General features: G+C 37.6%; 2 protein-coding genes and 1 long non-coding RNA gene across 4 annotated transcripts in view; 1 reads left to right on the forward strand and 2 right to left on the reverse strand.

Annotated features, from left to right (window-relative positions):
• LOC137237875 (uncharacterized) overlaps positions 1–2,119 on the forward strand; it is a 39,901-nt gene extending 37,782 nt beyond the window's left edge. Inside the window, exon 2 of the long non-coding RNA XR_010949051.1 lies at positions 1,440–2,119. This is a non-coding gene — a long non-coding RNA (uncharacterized lncRNA). The remainder of the gene's footprint in view (positions 1–1,439) is intronic.
• Positions 1–15,901, reverse strand: part of eIF4EHP (eukaryotic translation initiation factor 4E homologous protein) — a 354,760-nt gene that overhangs the window by 104,319 nt on the left and 234,540 nt on the right. The gene's annotated exons all lie outside the window — the stretch shown is intronic.
• The window catches only part of Syx1A (Syntaxin 1A), a 334,751-nt gene that overhangs the window by 96,776 nt on the left and 222,074 nt on the right, over positions 1–15,901 (reverse strand). The gene's annotated exons all lie outside the window — the stretch shown is intronic.

Here is a 15,901-nt window from a genome sequence, read left to right on the forward strand (position 1 = left end):
CTACGAGCCAAGTTTTGTTTCTTATTTAAACCGAGTATAAACATTAGACTGGCCGTTAAAAATTACATTTAACGAGGCTCCCGCAAACAAATTTCCAATTCACGAAAAAGCACTAAAATATATTTCCTTAAATACCTTTTATGACAACAAAATGTTATATTAAGTTTGGTCCGATTCTCGCAATTTGCAGATCCTTAGAGAAGAAGAGATAAACCCATCAAAAAGAATACTGAAGTAATAAGGGTCTGTATCGCATTATACTATCCGTGAAAGAAATCCATTTTTAAATCACAATAGCTCTGAAATGGTGAATTCTTTGAATGATATATTTTTACTAGTGACCATATGACCTAGTTTGGCAGATTCATATTTATCAGGATGGCAGGCTGAATTGATTTAGCCATATCCGTATTTTTCCTATGACCGTATGCTTGCAAGCAAACTAGTCCTTAAATTTTTGAAAATTTTGATGAGCAGGAATAAATCTCTGTAGCATAAACATATCTCCCATACAGCCGATTTCTGAGATCGGAGGGTTTTCGTAATTTCTTATTCATTTTAACAACTACAAGCTTGACATTTTTCCAAATGATTTCATATACATACGCCAATTGTCTGAAAAATGTTTAAATATCGTATATATTGTGACGAATATTAGCATCACTAAGCGGTTATTAAATAGAGGCACAACAACAATAAAGCAAGCTGCCTCTCTTGCGTACGTAAACAAATCAATCATCATTTACGCACATACATACAAGGCAACGAAGAGATATTACGCGCACACACTTGTGGTCATTAATCGAAGTAGTGCTCACACATACACACGCATATGACTATGAGAAACGCTTAAACTACAAATATACATGTATATCGCTGGTAACCAATCAAGAGATTCTAGATGGCGAAACGTCTAGACTTTTGGAGAAATATGCTAACGAGGCAGCAGAGAGTATAAAAGCAGCGCAAGCTGAGGAATGATGAATCAGTTTTGATTTAAACACCCTATTGGTTGTGAAGTACTACTCTTGAAGTAATCTAAATAAATACCAATTTGCAATACTAAATAGTGGAGTGATTTATTCAACAGTTTAGCGATTCGAACGTTAGCAGAAGATTTCAAGTTAGCTGAATTTCCCTAAATTCGTTACAATATGATATAAAATTTATACAACTGATTGTTCAGGTATTATTATTTTATTATTTTTCAGCTGCATCTATGGAAGGCATTAGGTCCTCGGCACAGCCGGAAAAAGTCTTATCCTCACTTGCTTATTTATATCTTCGAATAATCCATTAATATTTATTATAAACTATATACATATAGATATAAACGTATTTACACATACAAACATACATATGTGGTTGTTGTTGTATTAACACATAGTTATTTTGATTCTTTCAATTTCAATAATATTAATTTAAATTTTTGTTGACAGGTTTCGCCATCACAACAGATAGCCAAAGATTTCGCAGTCAGACCTGGTTAATGTATCACTGTGCGCTAATTCTTGTTCTGTTCTTGTTGATTTAAAGCCGCTTCGGAAAGCACAAAAAGGAGCTGCCTATGTACCGTAATGTCTGAATTTGGTTTCCCTGCAAAACCTTTACGGCTCTGCAAAAGAACGTGGAGCAACACCATCAGCTCAATCAGAATTGGGAACAACCACTCCGAGCCGTTGGCCAGCGAATAGGCGAATGAAAGATAATGCTCCGGCGAAAAAAGTATTCTCATCGGAACCCGCCCATAGGTCTGCCCCATACAGCTGGAAGGACCAGGTGGAAAAGGCATTAAAATTCTCTCGGTGTAACCAATTTTCGACAGTTAGCACAACGAAGAAGCCGTGTTAGACCGCTATAACCGTTTCAACGGCTAAGCGCTAATTGAGAAGAAGAAGAATATAGACAGCATTATTAAAAAAAAAAGAGTTTTAACAATTTGAAAGTTTATAGTTCTAGTTAAAAATACTTTTTATTTCAGGTAAAAACAAAAATATATATATCAAAAGGCAATTGCAAGGAAACGCCAATTTATCTATTATTTAAACATTAATTAATTTTATTTATCTAATTTGTATTTAATAAACAAAAGATGACGAATTCCAAGTTTCTAGTAAAAGATGTTTCTGTTAATACTGAAATGCTTTTTAATTTTTTGTTCTCAAGAAAATTGGTTCTGCTCTACAATTAGCAAATGATGTAACAGAGGGAAGATATCGCAACGAATTTTCAATTTTACACAGAATCTTTTGGAACCGGTTTCCGTGTGGGAAATGTTGGGTTTTAGTCTTTTTTGAAATCAAAATAATCGCTCTAGTTCTGCGTCTAAAAAATATAGCGGCTGTAATTAAGGGGGTACGCTTTAATTCCTTATCCAGAGCGTTTTAACAAAAATCTTAAATATTATCTAATTTTATGCATGTATATGTGGTTTTACTGTGCGTGTGCGTGTGGTGGTGATTCGTTAAAAAAGTTGGAAATTTTAGCAAAAGTTGAATATTCTAACAGGAGCGCAGAATTTAAACACAAGCGGCAGCGGAAACACTTGTATTACAGAATGATCCTAAAAGTATGCTACAAATTTACAATTTGTGTGCGTGGGTGCTCAAAAGTTTAAAAAAGTTCAAGCGGCAGCAGAAGTAGTTGCAATACAGAATGCTCCTAAAGCCGGAGTCATTGGTGCCGTATGTTGTATCGCTGTATCCGTATCCCTAACGTAATCAGCTGTTTATCGTTACGACGGTAAACCAAAACCCAATTGGTTGGCTACGATACGGTTACGACCTTAGCGGCACCAATAATCGATTGCATTGATTCTCATAAGGTTGGTCGAATCAGCTGTTATAAGGCTACCGATACGGTTACCGATAAAGCACCAATGTCTCCAGCTTAAATGTATGCTACAAATTAACAATTCGTTGCACATATGTACCCTATAGCAAGGTGTGATTATAATTTGATCTTGCGTGAAAAGCATGCTTTATATATCTTTTGTTTGTTTGTCTGAATATATTGTTCTTGGTTTACTATATCGAGTTCATAAGTCTTCCTACTTCCTTCCTCCTTTCGTAAGGAACTTGGTGTGCTGCCCGATTTGTACTCCGTGACCTATCAGTTAATTGAATCATTGGCTATTGTAAATTTTCAAACTCTCAATTTCCTCAAACCTAAATATATGTACATATTTTTGGGGCAGGTATTTCTTAACTTGGTCATGTTGTACTTACTTTTAATCGTGTCATAATCTATTATTTAAAGGTTTTCGATATCTGGTATCTGGTATACCTAAACATATTTTATTGTAATATCCAGAACACATTCGTCGCTTTCGTAAGCTAAATCTGTTTCATTTGAGCAGGGAAATCACTGCTGTAATTCCAAATTCCGAAATTGCTACTGTAATTCCAAAGGGCGTAACTTTCAACTGATTTCTAAAACCGAACTAGAAGCTTAACGAACGATACCTGCTATCGCGATATCGTCTGGTACCCTGACACTTACGTTGGTGCTTTTCGTCTAGCTTTACGTTACTCGTCCACGGCACGAAAGTAATTGTTAGATTTGTTTCTGACGCTTCGTTTTCGCAGCAACTGTTCATGATAGATAAAGCCAAGATAATGTAAGAGGCGGCTGCTATCGTTATGCCTGTCGTATTGCTTATTGTGTTACAAACAGACGAAGGACGGTCCTTTTTAGACTCGATAACGACAAAGGTAATATGGCTGTTGATTAAGATCCCGATTGCTTTAATCAAAGCCATAAAAACCATATTCTAAAATAGTGCTCGCACGCACCTAATTGAGCATCGAAGCAATTCGTGCACTGAGTTTTCGAAATTCATTCGATTGCACACACAGCTTTTCTTGAATATATTTATTTTAACAGTGCTCAGAAATTTAAAGAAATCTCCATCGAAAGACCCCTTAATGTATGCAAAACAAACAGAAACAAAAAAAGTAGATCGTGGTCACATATCAGAACTAAATACTACGCATTGTAATAGGTGCTCAGAATATAAAAGACCGATGACAGCGGATATGTATGATTTCCACATTGCCCCTAAAAGTATGCTTCGAAATTATGTGGTGCTTTCTTAAATAAAGAATTTCCTCCCTACATATGCTTTTAAAGTGTGCATGTATGTAGTACTACAATTTTTATATTACTCAGTGTTAGGTTAGGTTCATGGCGCAACGATACAAGGTGGCAGCATGGAACAGCTGATTATAAACTTGTTTTATTTGATTTGATTCATCAACTTCCGGTGCAGTACGATTTTGACATTTGTCCATCGAATTTACAAAAACAAAGTACATGGAATTTTTATTTATGTTTGTAGGTATGTCACCATGCTGCCACCTTGTATCATTGCGCTATGGTTAGGTTAAACTGGGCGGTCCATAAAGACCTCACATAGACTAAGTGTGTCCATAGTGTTACCAGAGTTTGTTTTTTGACCAAACGGAAAAAACCCAACTATGTACCAGGACTTACGGTTTAAAATAAATCCGTCCACTTGGCGAATACTATAAGTTTTCCACGACCTAGCTTAATAGTTAACTAGACATCTGGCGAGCGTAGGACACAAACAGAGAACGTCAGAACGTGCTCAACCACTTCTCCCGGCAGCTCGTACTTCCTACATCTGCTGTTACTTACCAGGCTTAACTTATAAGCATGTGACGCCAGAGGTCAGGGTCCAGTTTATAAGCCCGTCGTGAGCCTTAAACCTTCTTTGTCAGTCTAACGTCGTACGATTTGCACATGATCTTAGACATTTTGCAACATCCACTCCCTTTCTGTTTGATGGATCATTTACAAATCCTTTCTTACTTCATTTCTCCCAAACGGATTGGGACACTTACAGTCGCTTCATCAGTGGTGCACCCTCCTCTGCCAACTCATCGGCCTTTTATCCCTTTATTGTCGGGAACCCAGCATTCCAGGACACTTGCTGATAAAGTCCTATGTATGATTATTGCCTTGATTGTCGCCTATTAGTATATATTGACGCGACTGCAGGTTAAGCACGCTTCCTCCAGAACTTCTGCTGATTTCTTCGCTGCTACAATTTCCGCATGAGAGACATTGCAGTGTTCTGGCAGCCTGTAGGATCTACCTATTGCTGTGAATTTTGTCAATCGAATGGGCGGCCTTTGTCATGTGGCTTGCCTACTACATCGAAAGTCGTGGGTTCAAGGTCCGGGAAAAAGCGACATCAAAATACTTAAGAAAAGGTTTTTCTAAGCGGGTTTGCCCGCGGCAGAGGTTGCTTAACTGTGAGTGTACTTCTACCATGAAAAGCTTCTCAACGCAAATTTGTCTGCCTTGCAGATGTCACTCGGGGTCAGAATTAAACATGTAGATCCCGTCCCATCAAATTGTAGGAAATATTCAAAAGTAGAGCCAAGCAAATTGGAAAATAAGCTCGATGTAAATCTCCTCCAACTTATATTGCGTCTTATGTATGGGTACAAAATGATACTGTTGTTTTAGAAATTGTGTATGGAATTTGACATAGTGCGGCGCGTAATTGGAGGATTTCCTTGTGACTTGAAGGGGCTTCAAAATTCTGAGGCGTGCCGATGTAAGCTGACGAGGACAAACCCCCCATAGAAAGAGATAAACCGATTCATGGTTTGTCGATAAACCGGCTCTGAGTTAATTTTAAAACGCCATTTCCAAACGTTTTGTGCACCCTTGCAACATTCTGTGGACACTTTTTGATAAATATTGCGAATTTCAATAGGAAGAAATGAAAGACAGCGGAAGTAAGTACCTTAATCGATGACGCTCCTTTTGGTGAAATACTGTACATACACATACATATATACTTTGCGCCTTAATATATTCTGCATTATACCAATTGGGACTTACCGTAAGTACAGTATGAATGCATGTTGGAGGCAGAAAGTAGGGGAGGTCGGGATATTGTTGAACAACGAGAAACTTTTTTCATGCTAGTGCTGGACAGTTTTAACCAATTGTAGTGTGCTCGTGTTGTACGGGGTTCATATTTTCCATTGAGCATTCCCCGTATGTACACTAACCTCGCTTCCAGGGTGAATAAAAAAATTCTTGTAAGCGGGATCGTTCCTCGGCAGTGCTTTGTCAAACACTCGGAGTGTATTTCTGTCATGAGAAAGAAGCTTCTCAGTGAAAACTCATCTACTTTGCAGATGCCGTTCGGAGTCGGCATAAAACAGTGTTTGTAGGGAAAATTTAAAAGGAGCACGACGAAATTTGGAAGAGAGGCTTGGGGGTGAACCGCGCCAAGCATTTATTTATTTCTTTTGTATGCTGCATTTGCCAAGTCCTTGCCATGAATACAATATGTATGCATGTTGGAGGTAGAAAGCAAGGGAGTATTGGTATTCTTGAACAGGGCATTCCCACTTCCCAATACCATTCACGTTTCTGCTGCCACTATGATCTCACTTCCACTTCCGATTCAACTCCCACTCCCGCTCCTACTCTATCTCCCACTCCAACTTAATTTCCTAATATCGCATGTTTGATTGTAGACTGACTGACCTCAAAATTTTGAGTTATTTAGATTTTGTTACAAACTAAGATAACCAACTAACGAGATTATACTGCCATTAATAGAATGCTTAAAAAACGAAATAAGCGGATATAATGCCTTTTAATCTCACTCTCATTATAAAATGGGAATTCTATGACAAAAAATTTGTTTGCGTTTTCCCAAAAAGATTAAATTTTGGGTTGCAATAAAACGTGCGATATATGGAATCTCACTCACTCGCATTCCCACTCTCATCTGACACCTCCGCTCCCACTCTTACTGCCCTTCCCATCATCACCTGAATTTCGGCATACATGGAATCTCCTTACCATATATTGAACACTTGCTTCAAACAGTTGCTGCATAAAGCCAATTTAAACTTTCCCCAAAAACGGCATGGTACCGCCCATCCTTGAACCATAACGAACGAAACAAAATATATTATCAAAATCGGTCAACCCGTTTTTGGGTTTTATCGAGACTAACGCACAGCTATTCTTTTATATATACATATATAAATTCTGAGGCGGTACGAAGTTTGCTGGATCGGCTAGTTCCTAATATTTTTATCATATTTACTTTACCTTTTAAAGCTTCCCTGGACTTTCAAAAATAATTCAAACACAAAATAAGTCAACTCGGTCCAGCCGTTCTCGAGCTTTAACACGACAAATTTTGTATATGTATATACATTTTCTATGTTTTTGTTTATTTAAAAAAAATTCAATGGATTGTGAAACTGAAACCACACAAAACAATATCAAAACCTTTTTTCGAATTTTTGGAATATGCCATTTTGAAGCCCAATCAATTTTGGTCTGACAAAGTACAAGGTTTGAGTCTCTCAAAACTTGGAATTACCTTTTAAATATTTTGTTCGGAGTTTATTTTAGATTTTCTTCAATACAAAAAAAACTGAAACACCCTTCGGAAAAAAAAATAGTCAAAATATCAAAGCTAATTTTGAGCGACTTACAACTTACACTTTTTTAGATAAACTTGATTGGGCTACAACACTGCGTGCTCTTAAAAAGTCTAAATTTTTTTTATAAAACACTCTTAATTTGCATACTGACTTTTAAAGACTCCTCGAACCCTCGAATATGGTTTTAAGATTAGTTTGTATAGTTGCAGCTAAAATTTTACAATTAAAAAAAAAACAATTTTTTTAAATACATTTTTCAATAAAGCATTGATTCTTATTTATTTGCATACGAGTCGGACCCGTGCGTATCTTGCGCAACCAATATAAAAGTCTCTTATCAAACAGAAATCAGATGTTCTATGAATCAATTAAAACTTACAGCTTGCGCTGCCATCTAGCTATTGGTAGCAACTGCCGGTAATGCATTGCAAATATTCACAATAGTGTCATAGTACAAATAGATTTTTTTGTGTGCTCACAATCGTTTATTTTTAACAAATTATTTTAATAAAATATAGCTAAACTAAAGCACTACGACCAAAATTGCCCAAAGCTCGCTAATAGCCCGAATCTCCATCTTTACAACCAAAAATTTATTTATAGATTTAGATTCCAAATAAGAGCGAAAAAGGGACCCGTACATAAAAACAGCAATTAGAAATAATATATATGATGTTGGTATGGAAGTAGCCTATAGACCAAAGATCACCAACATTAAATCTGTGACTTTGTTGCTAAGAGTATAACCATCGTAGTAGTTGTCGTCTAGTTGTTGATAAACGTGGCAAGATGTATACACGCATATTTGGTAACTCTCAGCTCAAGTAAAGAACAGCCTCCTTCGGTGTTGCTACGACGCTCGCACAGCAACAACTAAACGAAAGAGAATAATAATATTTGTGAAGTGAGCGCGAATAATTATTTCACACTAGCTGACAAGCTCAGCTGTACTTTAGAAAAAGACACACACACAAACAAATAGAGTGAAATTTAAAGTTCTTTATGAATGTACCAAACTGAAATATTTAACTAATAGAGTACTTAAGCATGAATTATTCATATATAAACTATTTGTGTATGTGCGTTTGAGGTCGTAAGGTATTTAATCAATAATTAGTTTATAAGTGCAATACAAAAAAAGGCGTGAGTATCAAGTACTCGTGAAATTTGATGTGTAAACATACAGGTGTACCACGTCCTGGAATATAACTTTTTTAGGTTAACTAGAGCTCGCCCAGGGGTTGAAGCTAACCCTCAAGGGAGGTAGCTTTACCAGAAGCAAATAGTTCCGGGGTTTTTTAGAAGACCTTGGTGGGCTTGTTATTGGTTTCATATCGACTTGTCGTAGAAGGGTTACACATTTGCCATCGATTTTATATTAAAGGTTTTTAGGTATCTTTGGCGGCCACCGTGGTGTGATGGTAGCGTGCTCCGCCTATCACACCGTATGCCCTGGGTTCAACTCCTGGGCAAAGCAACATCAAAATTTTAGAAATAAGATTTTTCAATTAGAAGAAGATTTTTTTAAGCGGGGTGGCTCCTCGGCAGTGTCTGGCAAGCGCTCCGATTGTATTTCTGCCATGAAAAGCTCTCAGTGAAAACTCATCTGCCTTGCAGATGCCGTTCGGAGTCGGCATAAAACATGTAGGTCCCGTCCGGCCAATTTGTAGGGAAAAATCAAGAGGAGCACGACGCAAATTGGAAGAGAAGCTCGTCCTTAGATCTCTTCGGAGGTTATTGCGCCTTACATTTATTTTTTTTTATTTTTTTAGGTATCTGTATCAAAACCAACTGATATGTATCAGAACAAATTGGTCACACTTTGATAAGAAGTCTATAAGTTTCCTAAAACAAATTGATATAATTTTTATAATACATCGATAATTTTTCAGTAAGCAATCGATACAGTTTTGATAACCAATCGAGCGATGATATATCATATCATACTGGACATACATCCAGTAGATATTGAGGTAAAGGCGGCCGCCGCCCGGTTGTCGTTTAGGCTTCGTGATATGGGCTATGGGCTTTCTGGCCTTCTTATCACGTTCTACTTTATCCCTGACAGGACGGACCATTGTGCGCCGATGCCTACTTCCTGTGCAACCATCACCCCAATCATTCTTCCGATAGAGGAATGGGGAAGGGGACTTATCTAGGGTAGGGGTCGAGTTAACTTGTTCAGGGATGGGTCGAAGCTGGACGGAAAAGTTGGTGGGGGGGTTGTCAAGAGCAACATGTAAGCCGCAAGTTTAAATTGGCTGATCACTGCAGCGTCTCTCAAGCGAAAATTTCTGCGATTAAGGATGCGCTGGATGAACTGCTATCCAGTGCTACTACGGTTAGGGAATTTAACATCTACCCTGATAACCAAGGGGCTATCAAGGCCTTGAGTTCAACTATAGTACGATCGAGGGCGATCTGGAAGTGCCTGACCTCGCTTGCGAGTGCATCGAACTATTTTAAGATTAAGATTATCTGGGTCAAGCGGATATCTTGTCCTGCATCGGTACAATTGAACCAGATGAAGATGGCTGTATGGATTTCGAGATTCCGCAGTCCACTTGTGGTTTGCCGAGTCAGCTCAGCAATCATTTGGCGGACACCCCCTCTTGCAGGATAACAAGATGCTCTTGGACAGAAGAGAATGACAGGTCTGCCGAAAAGATTTGGTTAACTTAGGCTCATCTGTCAATGGTTATTGGGGTTTTGACAGGCCACTGTCCAATGGGAATCTATGCGGCACGTCTCAATATACCGGAAATCCCATCCTGCTGCAGCTGTATGGAGGATGATGAGGTAGAATCATCGAGTCACTTTATACTTGATTGCCCAGCTTTTGCCAGATCTAGGTAAATGTATTTCGATCGCGACTCACTTGGATCTCCGGAGGATTTATCTGAGGTTGAGATCGGTCTAATTCGAAACTATATCATTGCTACGCAACTATGCTCTAAGTAGCTGTAGCTTGGTTACCGTTATTTTCTGTGGTATCACAACGGACCTTCATGCTGTCCAAGTAAGCTCCCCTAACAGGGCAGCTACTAAATTTAATTTTAACTTATACCCGAATATCTACCCATGTGATTTGTTTTTGTAAACACTTTTTGTATCAGTAAGCATTTTGCTGTTGTTTGCTCTGGCTTTTTATTTCCAATAAAACAAACATCTGCTCCAGCACTTGCCTACACAAAAATGCTCAGAAACTTTCATTTGTATGTAGGTGACATGTTTGACTTAAGCTGCTATGTGATTTCGCTCACCACTTACCTTTCTCCCACATTACGATACAGTGTAGTAACTATACTTACGCTCTCATTCCTTATTGCTCCATACGAAATACCAAAACCACATAATGCGTCCACACTTAAAACATTCTCTATTACTCCATACAGTACATATACCAATACTACGCTTGCATTTACTTTCCACATTAATCTCCTATATAGCATACCTCTTACAAAGACTACGCTTGCGCTAACACTTACTTCTTACGCATACAGTCAGCATTCCCCAATACCGTTAGAAAAGATGTTTACACATCAACAAAATAAAAATATAAATAAATATGAAAAAAGTAAAATGCAGGAAAAAATGCTTCCACACACTTTCACACTTCGAACGAATTTCCTCCTACTACAACTAAATAAAGCAACGATTCCATCAAGTCTTCTGATGCAAACATAACTTAATATTCATCTTTTGCTATTCTTTTAAGTTTACTTGAGAAAGAAAAAAAACCTTGTTTATATTGGTAACTTATTTTATATTTCGTTGATCTAAAGTAGCGTCAAACTTAAAATGAACTGCAGCATAGACGTTCTACAACAATTTCTTATTTTAATTTTTCATACCTTTCATGAAAATGAAATGGTATATTAATTTTGTCGCGAATCTCGAAATTGTAAGTTCTTAAAGGAAAAGAGATAGATCCACCAATAAGTATGCTGAAATGATCATAATGAAGAGCTGACTTCATTTAGCCATGTCCGTTTATTCGTCTGTCTTTTTGTATGCAAATTAGTCCCAACATTTTTGAAATATCTTGATACAATTTGGTGAGCAGGTATATTTTGGTGTGCGATTAGTCATTTTCCGGAACCGGTCGGATCGGACAACTATAGCATATATCATCCATACAACCGATTTTTCAGAAAAGAGGATTTTTGTCACATCTTCCCCAATTTATCAGATTGAACCTTCAAACTTCACCATATGCTTTCATATATTCCACATATTGTTATCTGAATAAATAGATGAGATCGGTCGTATATATAGCATATATCTCCTACAACCGATTGTTCAGATAACAAGCTTTTCGTAATTACTGCCCCATTTTACCAGTTAGAGGCTTAAAATTTCGCTGAATGCTTACGCATAGGGCACTCAATGTTGTCTGAAAAAATCAGAAAGATCGGTCGTATATATGGTATGTATCCCATACAACCGATTGTTCAGATAAGAAACTTTTCGTAATTTCTGCCCTCTTTTAAACAGCTAGAACCTTCAAATTGCACCATATGCTTACGTATATAGCAAATATAGTTGTCTGAAAAAATCGAAGAGATCAGTCGTATATAGTCAAATACTCCTTCTCTCTGCAAACCGGCGCCAATTGGTCACACCAAAGGAGTTTAAATTGGTTTCCACCTGGTCCTTCCAACGGAGTGGGGGCCGCCCTCTACTTCTGCTTCCATAGGCGGGTTCCGATATAAACACTTTCTTGGCCGGAGCGTCATATTTAATTCGCATAACATGGCCTAGCCAGCGCAGCCGTTGCGTTTTAATTCGCTGGACTATGTTGATGTCTGCGTATAGCTCGCTCGTACAGCTCATCGTTAAATCTTCTTCGGTACTCGCCATCGCCAACGCGTAGAGGTCCAAAAATATTTCGAAGAACTTTTCTCTCAAACACTTCCAGCGCCGTTTCATCTGATGTTGTCATGGTCCAGGCTTCTGCACCATATAGCAGGACGGGAACAATAAATGACTTGTAGAGTATGATTTTCGTTTGCCGAGAGAGGACTTTACTTTTCAATTGCCTACCTAGTCCAAAGTAGCATTTATTGGCAAGAGTGATTCTTCGCTGGATTTCAGAGCTGATGTTGTTGTTAGTGTTAATGCTGGTTCCCGAATAAACGAAGTATTTTACTATTTCGAAATTATGGCTTCCAACAGTAGCGTGGTTCTCTTTGCTGGTGACTCTTTGCTCGATGACAGCAGGTACTTGGTTTTGTTCTCATTCCCCATCAAACCCATCTTTACCGCTTCTTTTTCCAGTTTGGAGTAAGCAGAACTAACAGCACGGGTGTTTAGGCCGATGATATCAATGTCATCAGCATATGCCAGTAATTGCACGCTTTTATAGAATATTGTTCCAGAGCGGTTAAGTTCTGCAGCTATTATAATTTTCTCCAGCTTAGGTATGTACATCTGTTCACTATATATTTCATATCTTATACAGTCGATTATTTGGATATTACGAATGGGATGAGATTATTGTTCAGCCCCATTCATGAAAGGTATGAAGTCTTCGGCACAGGCGAAGACAGTGTCGTCCTTACTTGTTCCTTGCTATATTCAGCAAGCGGCAATGCATTTCATAAATAGCCAATGAAAGAAAATCAAATTTAAGAAGGAAGAAGCCCTTGATACACAGCAACAATGACAACAACAACAGCTCTTGTGCAACTAGTGCATGTTCATATACATAAATTGGAAGGACATGCCAAAAATGCCAACTGGGGCCGTGAGCGCCATTTTAGGGCAAAAATATGTACGAATCTATATTCAATTTATCTCACAATTTAATTTTGTACGAAAGTAACGGTAGCATGTGTTTCAAAATGGTATAGCGTACTTGAGTGAACGAGTCTCTCCGGCGTCATTAAACTTTGTATTGTTCAATGTTATATGATTCTGTACTAAGGAGAGGTGATAAACCAATCGAAGAATATTTTTATTGCGAAACTATGTAAAATATCTTTAATATAGTACACCCACTTTGTCATTTTTCACTAAAGTTTAAATAACTCAAAAAATATGTCAACCCTAAAGTACATTCCCTGCTGCAAAGGTTAGGCAAAGAAGCCAAGAAACTACTCTACTGAGTCTCTGACATACATTTATACTAGAGTACCCGGCAGAATTTATTCTGGCCGAAAATTGGTTTGCCTGCATTCAAAAAGTTGTTCTTGCTTCTCCCATTCTTCAATACTTTATCTTATTTGGCCTAGTTCGCAGTTAGTTCCAAGAAAGTCACTGATTCAAAATCATCTGCCGAGAAAGTAATTTATTGCTTTTACTAGTACCGATAAAGATTCTGTAACCGGTAAATTGTTTGGAAGAGCCTACTCTTTTTTAAACCGATTAGTTTTTGAAGTCGGAAAAGTTTTGAAACCAGTTATTTTTTTTACATTTAGTTTTTTCCCTGTATCGTTTCACTTTCGCCTTTATATATCATCGACTTCTTTCTTTCCCTTCACTAATTTTCATTATAGGGCCCAGCTAATTTATCCTACAACAACAGCATTCATATCTGAAAACTTTTGCCGATATTGAAGGCATCAAGTGGGTACACTTAACGTCAAAAGCACCACATATGAGGTGTTTCTTTGGATTAGCTCACAGAAACTAAATGGGCAACCTTACGAAAGTGGACTTGGGTTTCTGTGTTTATGTGTCCATGGAATTTAATATTTGCTGGTTTTCAAACTATCTATAACAAACCTATAACTCGTCGATAACTCATGATAACACGCCGATAACAAAACGATACTCCGTCGATAACAAACTGATATTCTATTAACGACTAACAAATAACATAGCTCAACTCGATAACAAACCAATAACGAGACAGTCTGATTCCAATTCATACTAAATATCAGCTCTAAGAGATAACCAGTAAATATCTTTCTACAGATTTCATAAAAAGCTTATTGATTCAGTGGGTGGTGCCACGCCCTTTTTAAGCAAGCTGTTATTAATTTTTTTCTTAAAACTGTTATTCTTTCTGAATTATTGCTCTAGCCAACTAACGATGCTTGCGCCATCTTTGTTTTGTATGACATTAAAGTCATGCCTTCCATTTAACTGGAACCAAAAAGTTTTCAATGCAAATGAGCACATTTAAAATTCGATAATTAGTATAAGCGGGGCAGCAACAGTATTCAAACACACACACATACACACATGTTTCGGTACTTAAAAGCATATTTTCATATATAAAATCGATAGTTGTCAATCTGCTGTCAACCGTTATTCTGCCCCGCGACCAGTTGTTAAATCTATATTGCGACGTTGCTGATTTTTATGTTATCAAGTTTTTCGCCTCTTACGGCCCGATTCTTAGCGTTACCGGTAAAATAGTACCCAGAACATTATGTAACCGAAAATCGTTACCAGTTATTTTATTCGCGATTCTGGCCAAAGTGGTGACGCTGTCATCACCGAAATGGTGGTGAAATTGAAAAGTTGGTTTTCTTCGCTTTACCCATGGCGGAACGATGCAAGGTGGCAGCATGGGACAGCTGAATATAAACTTTTTTTTATTTAATTTGATACATCAACTTCCGACGCAGTACGATTTTGACATTTGTCCATCGAATTTACAAAAACGAAGTACATGGAATTTTTATTTTTTTGTAGGTATGTCACCATGCTGCCACCGTGTATGGTTCCGCCATGGCTTTACCGAAAATGTGTCACTCGTAGATACGATGTTAACGAATAAACGGGACGATGTGTATATACATATGTGCATACATGCGTACGTTTTTATATAGCTATATTGTAATATATACTGTGAAAGAACATGGAAAGAAATATGTATAGCAAGAGGCAACACTTTTTTACTATTATGTTTACTTATTTGCGCTCACAATTCTTTATTTTTCAGTATTGCCTTTTTCTAAACAATAGCTTCTGTGTGGTTACATCGATGTTACCACCTATTTTAGTGGGTAAACAATTATCCGGCTACTTTCGTGGGCAGAATACCAAAAGGGTACAAAAGTTACCACATGAAGAAAGTTGCCGTGGTGAAGAAAGTTGTTACCACATTAGAATCAGGCTGTTAATGTTTTTTCTTTGCCTGCTTAAATGCTTCGCTTCACACGCCTTCGCAAGCTTACTTATTTAGTCTTTAGCTGAGCAAAACTTTACACATTAAATTGTACGACACATACACACACACAAACACACACACACGCAGGGCTGCACATGAAATTTTGAAAGTGCCAAACTTGTGTGTTTGTGTGTGTGAGTTTGTGTACATGTATTTGTATTACATTTGTTGCTGCTCTTATTCAAATTGCAACTTTTAAAAGTTTCAAGAGCTCAGACACTCTTACAAAATCTTGTTTAAAAGTTTTTGCTGCTGTTGTTGCATTAGCTTTTTTACTTTGGTCTTCTTGGTCTCAACGGTGCATACACCCACAAGTTTCAATGCA

The sequence above is a fragment of the Eurosta solidaginis genome, chromosome 1, assembly GCF_040869045.1.
Source record: "Eurosta solidaginis isolate ZX-2024a chromosome 1, ASM4086904v1, whole genome shotgun sequence".
NCBI classification, from domain to species: domain Eukaryota; kingdom Metazoa; phylum Arthropoda; class Insecta; order Diptera; family Tephritidae; genus Eurosta; species Eurosta solidaginis.